Raw genomic sequence first — 9,248 nt, 5'->3', positions numbered from 1 at the left:
ATTTTGTTTTATTGTACACAAATGGAGCACAACATTTCATTTCTTGGGTTGTATATGCTGTAGATACAGAAACAATTCTTTCTTTTTTTTTTTTTTTTGTATGTTTTCATCTATGGTTGGTTGAATCTTCCAATGCAGAACTCACAGACACAAAGAGCTGACTCCTGACTCTGCTAATTATACCACTAATATGTTTTCCCCCTAATAATCCTAAAAAAACTAGGAATAGGTATAAGAACATTCCTGAGCATTACATTCTTCTAAAGAGCAACAAAAATCATTATTTTCAATGGTTTGCATTTGTATCCATGACATTAAAAATAATTTGGGGCATATATGATCCAGCTATTCCTCTTTTCGGACTATACCCAAAAGACCTAAAAACAGCATACTACAGGGACACAGCCACATCAATGTTTATAGCAGCACAATTCACAATAGCTAAACTGTGGAACCAACTAGATGTCAGTGGATGAATGGAATTAAAAAATGTGGCATATATACATAATGGAATTATACTCAGCAATAAAAGAGAATCATGGCATTTGCAGGTAAATGGATGGCATTAGAGAAGATTATGCTAAGTAAAGTTAGCCAATCCCAAAAAATCAAATACTGAATGTTTTCTCTGATATAAGGGGGATGATTCAAAGTGGGGAAGGGAGGGAGAGCATGGGAGGAAGATTACTTCTAGACAGGGAATAGGGGTGGGAGGGAAAGAAAGGGAGAAGGGGAATAGCAAGGATGGTGGAAGGAGATGGTCATCATTATACAAAATACATATATGAAGATGTGAATTTGGTGTCAACATACTTTATATACAAACAGAGATATGATAAATTGTGGTATAAAAGTGTATTAAGAATTGTAATGCAAAAAAATTAAGAGAGCTCATGTATAATGGCATAATTTGGCGTGAACATACTTTATGTACAGAGTTATGAAAATTGTACTGTGAGTGGATAATTATGAATGTAATGCATTCCACTATTGTCATGTATGTAAGAAATAAATAAATAATTTGGGGTTCAGAATGTGACTTCCCAAAACGTAGAACTGATAAAAGCATGATGCCATGTAGTACAGCAGAAAATGTAGTAATTCCCTCTATTTAAAGCTATGAGTAAGTGGTATTGCAATGCTGATGCAGGAAGGAATGTTGGAGATGAATGAGAGGCAGCTAAGGGGCCCACACAGCATTTGTCCCAACCTTGAAGGTGAGCTGGAATATGCACAACAGGGATGATGCTGTGGTTTGCCTGCATGTACCAGAACTGACCTTTCAAGTGCTTGGTATATAACACACCATCTGAGTGAAATGCAAGTTTTCACTGGCTTTTAAAACTCTACATAGAAACCTTTAAATGACAATCAGTGTATCAAATGAATCAAACAAAACATCTTTATTTATTGAAGGAATTTTTCTTTACAGTAGATGAAATATCACTTTCTCAGTGGTATACACTGGTAGATTCCAAATTTAGAAAGAAAAGAACTAAACTTTGGCAAGAGTATGTGTAAACCATGCTTATATGATCGTGTTAAAATGAATCCTAATATTATGGATAACTATAACACACCAATAAAAAAATTTAAAGTGCATGTGCTATATATGTGTCACTGAAAGACATCTCTTCCTATCAGGCTGAGCATGTCTGTTTGACTGATGTTGTAAGGGGGAAATGTGGTAATGGGTTCTGTTCATCTGTTGATTCATCTATGTGAGTACAAATTTCAGGAACATGGAAAATTAAGACATAGTAACCATTATTTTAAAAATATGAAATGGAAATATACTAACATAAGAGTTTCTTAGGAACCCAGACAACAGGTGAGCTAATATTATGGACTTTAGAATTTTCCAGTAATTTTAAAACATTTTTAAATGCAAGAGATGTTCAGCTAGAACTGCTGTTATAAAAGGTGTCCAAGCTAGACACCCTGTTACACTTCTCATGGAGCTGACTTTAACCTTGGGGAGCAGTGAATTTAACCAAACCACCTCTGCTGCTTAAACAGCTGTCAGTTCTCTAACACCAGCACGAGGAGAACCTGTGGGTTTTGTGAGGGAATCAGCCAATTATTCTGTTTTTTTTTTTAATTACTAATTTATCAAGATTTTATATGTCACCAAGAAGTCTCTTTTAAAAGCTCATTATTAATGACATGGAGCCTAAGTTAAATAACTATATTAGAAACTAGAAAAAAAAAAAGACTGAATAAGAACAGAGAGGAAAGTGGTTAAGTTGTATATTGTAAAGTATATTTCAGTCTAGGGCCTCCTGAAAGCATCATGGTCCTACTCACAAAATCCTCAAAGTTGGTTTTACATGACAGGAAGGTACAAGGACAAACAAAGGAGAAAATTCTGTCACAGAGAAGCACAGAACACACTCACCATCATACATGTAAAATAAGCGTCCATGGCACCTATTCCTATATAGACGAGAGTATAACCTGCTCCTATGGCCAGTGCCATGGAAATGGATGAAAAAGCCACCATCATGAGGGTAAAGACCAAAATGAAGAAAGCCTCCACTGATGGTTTTGATCCTTAAAAAGAAAGAAAGAGATCAGTTCAGCTGTGTAGCTCACTGTGTATTTGGAACTATTGTGTGTGTGTGTGTGTGTGTGTGTGTGCACACGCCAATAGCACTCAGTAAACTGAAAAGAGAACAAAAGTCTCACCCACTATGCAATTACTCTGGGTCACAAATTTCACAGTTTCCCTTCAATGAGTGGAGGTTTTTTCCCAAACCAAAGTCTCCCTAGAATAATTGCCACATGGCTCTGTATTGAGAATGGGGCTGTTAAGTTTCTTAAACTGCTTTATAACTATCATGAGCTAATGCTCTGTGTGATATGGTCTAAAGATTTTCAAACATCTGCAAGAACACTGATCAGGAATCTATGACTTTAGATTCCAAGTCTAATTCTTACAACATACCTCTGATTTGTAAAATGAAAAATTCAAGCTCCATCACTTGTTCTTCTCTTGCAATGTGTTTTCAGAAAAGAAAATTCTGAGGTGTGTGTTGTGCACGTGCATATCAGTGAAACATATAGAAATGGTAATTCAAGGACCCTAGGTAAAGCCAGAGCATAATACAGAAATGTTCTGTCTACTTCATCAAACAAGTAATTTTTTTTAATCAGGAAGAGAATATATGTGTATACTGTTTTTTGTGTGTCTCTACATATCTCTACATACATTGGAGATATTACCCTCTTATGTATGTTTTATCTCTTTATAGAGATACATGTAGTAAGAAGAGAAAAAAATAGAGATAGGCAATAAATATCCCAGCTTCTCTGAAGCATTCTCAAATTTTTGTTCTACAAATGCTTTCCATGTTTGAGTATGACACATGGCATCTCTTAGAAAAATATAGTTTTGTGAATACATTTTAAAGTTTAGTTGGGAAAAAGTCTATCTTCCTCCCTTTTAGCTTATTTTATAGTTTGGGGAACCAAAAAAAACATGTTTGCAAAGAGAACTTAAATTTTTCACATATCCAAGACAGAGACATCTAGTAAGTCTTGTTACTTACCCACCATGAAGTATAGTGTACAAGTAAATATGAAACTTGGCAAGAACCTCCTGGATAGTAAATCAGATAAAATATTTCCAAAGAAATAAGATGACACTGTGTTAGACTCTTGTCTACAGAAAAAGAAAGAAAGAAAGAAAAACACACACCCCAGATTGGTCCAAGAAGGCACAGCCAACATGAGATGCTGCTGTGCAGTCTCCTGCTGCCACCAGGTCTGACACTGCAGCTGCCCTTGGGTTTTAGCCTGACCCCCCACACCCTTCTCCACCTCAGGTGCAGCCTCCCTGGGACATCACCCCCACAGGGTTCTTGCTGTGACCTTCTCTCATGACAGCACCCCTCCTGCTGCTGCCCAGTCTCACCCCACATCACCCCTCCAGGGATGGAGTCTGCATCTCCTCACTCTCCTCAGAGACCCTGCTTCTCCTCTGAGGCTAGCTCTGCCTGAAGAGAACACTTCAGGGGCTAATCTTGTGGTAACAGGCTTTTTTTCTCCCCACTTCTGAGTGTGAAAGTAACACTGCTACTTTCCAAGGCCCACAAACAGATTCAGATGGCTAAGTTTGTTTACTTCTCTCTTGTTAAAAAAAGAAAAAGACTTCTTCCTCCAGTGACCCTGCCTCCAAGGTGTGGGACTGTCAGCAATCAAACCCTTGTCTCCCTTCTTCCTGACACCTTTCTCCCCCAATTCCAAACTCTTCCAACAGTGTCTTTATTCCTTCCCTTTCTGGAGATTCCTGTCCTGGGCATGTTAGGCCTGGGTAAATTTCCTCCATCCTTGAAAAATACAAGGGACAAAACCATCCTACTTTTTCCTGTAAGGCTGCCCTCTGGCTCTGTGCTTGGCCACATACTTTGTCAACTTCATATCCCATTTTCAATTTGCTGCTTAATTCACCACTTAACCTCTACCAAAGTCCTTGAAAATTTCCTTGAGAGGGTCATTATGACCTACTATTTTCTAAAAGGAAAAGATACTTCTCAGCCCCTTTATTTCTCTCTGCAGAATTGGTATTTGCTGACCACACCCTCACCTTAAATTTTTTTTTTTGTAGCAGCCCCACACACTCTTGATTTTCCACCTCAATCAATACTGCTTTTCCTCAATTAATATTGATTATCTTTATCCTAGTTCAAAAGTTTGTGTTGTGTCAAGTGTGGTTGTTAGGAGCCACAGCAAAAATATTGATATAGGCACCTTTGGATTTAATGACTGCCAGCCAGCAATTCACATTCATATGGTAATTGGACTCATGCTGTTCAGCTGGGCCCATTTCAAGACTCAGGTTACTCATGTCACTCTTGTAATGGGAGAGTTCCCATTGGTTGGAAAAGGATGGTAGGAGGGTGTTCCGGGGGAAGTGGAAACCCCCCCCCCCCGGCTCAGGTAGAACACACACGTGGCGGACCCACTTGTTAGGGGACGCACACGGCCTCTCTCTAAATAAAACTTTGTCTCAGTTTGACTGGCTTGTGTTTTTGTGCCCAACCGGGTTGCAAGATTGCAAGCCCGCGTGCACTGACAGCCCAGCAGGGAATCGCTCAGCAGGGGTGCGGCAGGCAGGGCTCGGCGATAGAGGCGGCAGGAGCGGAACTCAGCCGACCCGGGGCCTGGCAGCCTGCGGCATGTGGTAGCATACACCTGTAATCCCAGTGGCTCCAGAGGCTGAGGCAGGAGAATTGTGAGTTCAAAGCCAGCCTCAGCAACTTAGAAAGGCCCTAAGCAATTTAGAGATCCTGTCTCTAAATAATAATAATAATAATAATAATAAGAAGAAGAAGAAGAAGAAGAAGAAGAGGAGGAGGAGGAGGAGGAGGAGGAGGAGGAGAAGAAGGAAGGAAGGAAGGAAGGATGGACGGACTAGGGATGTGGCTCAATGGTTAAATGGCCCTGGGTTTAATCCCTGGTACCACCTCCCCTCCAAAAAAAAAAAAAAAAAAAAAAGCTTGTATTATACCTGTTAAATAAGTACAACTTATATATGCCAATTTAAAACATATAGAACACAAAGGAAAGTAAAAGAAAAATTTCAGTAATCCCTAGAACCACATTTCTGGTCCAATTCTGAATGGAAACACTTTTTCCCCAGTCAGCAATGCCGCACTGAGACCAACTCACATAAAGAGCTGCTTCTGGACTCTAAAGAGCTTCACAGCAAACATGCTGTTGAGACACTGGTGGACCATCAGGACGAACAGCACTGCTGCTCTGCCAGGACAGAATGGGAACAAAGCACCTCAGTCAACTCAGCACTCTTAGGTTGGTTTCTTCCCACAGAACTCCTCCCAGAAATAATGCAACATCAAATATATTTAAAAAAAAAAAGTAGAGCTCTTTAAATTTAAACAGGTAGGGAAGTATGACCCTCTCTAGTTGCTCCCCCAGCTCAGTGGTGCCCCTGTGACTCCACACTATGGCACATATTGAAATACCAGTTTGGGGTTGCTGTGCACTGACTTGTATCCTCTGAAATTTGTATGTTGAAGAGATAGTCCCCAACGTGACAGTCCTGGGAAGTAGGTCCTTAGGGAAGTAATAAGGTTTAGATGAGGTCATGAGAGTGGAGCCCCCATGATGGAATCAGTGAATTAGTGGAGAGGAAGAACACCAGCTGCTCTCTGCCGTGAGAGGATGCCCAGTGAAGGCACCATTTAAGAGCCAGAGAGGCACCTTCATGGGAGCCTGACCTGCTGGAAGGGAGCACTGACCCCAGACTTCCAGATTCCAGTACTGAGAGAAAATAAATTTCTGTTGTTTAAGCCACACACACACACACAAAAAAAAAAAAAAAAAAACATGGGAGTTTGCTATGACAACCTGACAACAACAACAACAACAAACAACAACAAAAAACCTCTCTTCATCTTCAATTTAATTCACAAAGATGTTGAGAATCATTCCTAACATATGAAAAGTGAAACATTAACCTAAATAAAGCTCCCAAGGATTAAAATATTTAATTATCAATTGAGGTGATTTTAAAGTGAAGTAATAAGAAAGTAAGACATGTGGAAGAAAATGAGATGGTGGAAGAAACCTGCTCTCGGCTCCTTACTGCAGTCACCCAGGACAGGACCATCAGTAGACTCGACAGTTATCCTAGATGTGGGACAGCCACTTTCCTACAGGATTTCCAAAGTGCTCAAAACAGAAATCAATCTCATGCTTATTCATAATAAAAAAGTAATTTGATCACATGTATGAAGACGATTAATGCTTATTTCTTCATAAATAATTTACGTTTAGAAAGAAAATCGCTCACCTATTTTACACTTCAACAGAAATAAGGATTTCCTAAGAGCATGCCAACATCCCTGAAACAGGGAGGGGCTTCCCTTCCTAACCAAACAACTGAACTGACAGTGAAAACCAGCCTAGTGAGAAGTGGTTCTCTATTCATGCATTACGATGGGAGATCTCTGACATTGTTGAGAATCTAACTCAGAATATGATGCAGCTGTTTAAAATGACATCCTGGAATGAAAACTTCTAGGGCACATTATGACTGAAACTAGAAAGGATCATAACATTGACAAGTACTTTCCAAATGAGAGTTAGGAAGAACTCAGTCCCATCCACGTGCCCTATACTCCAAAGTCATTCCAATAGAACCTTAAAGGAAATTGGCTCACAAACTCCAACAGATCAACTGGATTATATCAAAATTAAAAACAGCTGTGCATAAAACACACTATCAACAGAGATAAGAACCCCATGAAATGGGATAAAATATGTGTAAGTCATGTATCTGAAAAGGCATTAATAACTCATAAGTTAAAGGATTCCAACTCTGCAGCAACAACAACAAAACCCCCCCAAACTAAATAATTCTATCTTAAATTTGGCAAAGGACTTAAAACAGACATATCTCTAAAGATCCTATAACCTCTGTTATTTCAAAAAAGAAAAAAAAGAATCAGTTTTGATGAGAAGGTGGAAAAATTGAAACTCTGTACACTTCTGGTTTTACCCAATGTAAAATGAAGTAGAAGTGTATGGCAATAGTTCTGAAAATCAACAGAATTTCCACATGATTCAGAAATTCTACTTCTGGGTATCTGTTTGAACAAAGAACTCAAATATGTATGTATATGCCCATTGCAGCATCACACAAATAGCCAAACATGTAAATAACAGATTTTCAGCAATGGATAATTAGAAATAAAATGTAGAATACACATATGATAGAATATTCCTCAGCCTTAAAACTGAAAAGAAATTATAATACCTGCTACAATTTAGAACCTTGAGGACATTATGCTAAAGAAAATAAGGGAGTCATGAAAAGATGAGTACTATATGATTTCACATTTGTGAGGTTCCTGTAATAGCCAAGTTCAAAAAAAATTTGATAGAAAGTTAAAGATGGTTACAGAGGTGGGAGAGGTGAGTGTGGGTGTTTATTCATTAAGTGGGTTGAAGATTCTACCTTGGAAGATGAAGTTGCTCTGGATTGGATGACAGTTTATGTGAATGTACTTGATGCCTCCCAAATATGCACTTAAAAATGGTTAAGTATACAAGATGTGTATAATTTACCACCACACACATTCATACCTGAGCAAAACCAAAACTTAGCTGTTCCATTGATTTGTAATACACTAACTGATGCTACCCCACAATAAAACAGCAACATTTACCCTGTATTGTCATAAAAATTCTTAATGGGTATCCTTGAGCCTGAAAAAAATGTCAGAATTTTCTCAAAATCAAGATCCAAATTTACTTACCTAAGTTGGATTTCAATAGAATGATCCTTCAGCAAAAGGAAAGTGGTACCTATCAAGAGTCCCAGAATGAATGTGGCAATTATCTTTTCAAAGAGAAAAATGAAAATAAGAAGGAAAGAGTTTCAATTGCATGTAAAAATTTCATTATTATAAAATATATGGCTACCCAATCAAATCTCTCCACTAAGATGCACACTTTAAATGATGTGGCCACAGTATCATTGCTTTCTAAGTCATATTGAAAATGAGAGGATTCTGTTGTTTGGGCACTGAAAGGACAAGAGGACTAGACAAGGTAAGATTGACCAGGCATAGTGAGCTGCAGCAGAGTGATGCAGGTGTGGGGAAAGTAATTTCAGAAACAAAATCAGAGTTTTGATGGAACAAGTTCTCAACTTTTATGCCAGTGAACTTCAGCTTTATGCTTGAAGAGGTTCAAGTGAAAACAGGAAGCTTCACTCTGATCAGTAGAAATACATAAAATTTCAATAAAAGACTGCTGACCTAGCATGTGACACACATAGGCTTTGATCCCCATCTCTTCAAAATGAACAGATAAATAAAAACTTAATACCCCCAAACACACCTAACAAAGGAATTTTGAATGATACAGAAGTAGCAACATGCACCTATTCAACCTGTGGGGAGTCTCCACCTGCCCTGGAAGCGCATTGTCACTGTCACCAATGCATTCAGCCAGCTGAGTATACTCAAAGGTTCCATTACCATCTCCTCTGACATTGCTGGTCTTTCAACCCCAGTCAGTGAGGTCTACAATATACTTGGAACACCTGAGCCTCCAATTCTTTGCCATCCTCACCCATCTTCACCTATTTAGTCTGTGTAAATGGGTCCCAGAGAGAATGAACCACCATCACACTTGTTTATAGAATAAAAAGTGACTTAAAAATGTTTTAATTGGCAAAAGGTTACATTGTGATATAGTCAACATGAGGAATTCTA

General features: G+C 38.7%; 1 pseudogene; it reads right to left on the bottom strand.

Annotated features, from left to right (window-relative positions):
- Nucleotides 1-5,694: 5,694 nt before the first annotated feature.
- LOC144251246 (broad substrate specificity ATP-binding cassette transporter ABCG2-like) overlaps nucleotides 5,695-9,248 on the bottom strand; it is a 30,318-nt pseudogene continuing 26,764 nt past the window's right edge.

Source organism: Urocitellus parryii, assembly GCF_045843805.1.
Source record: "Urocitellus parryii isolate mUroPar1 chromosome 10 unlocalized genomic scaffold, mUroPar1.hap1 SUPER_10_unloc_3, whole genome shotgun sequence".
Lineage (NCBI taxonomy): Eukaryota > Metazoa > Chordata > Mammalia > Rodentia > Sciuridae > Urocitellus > Urocitellus parryii.
This window is presented reverse-complemented; position numbering and strand designations above follow the sequence as displayed.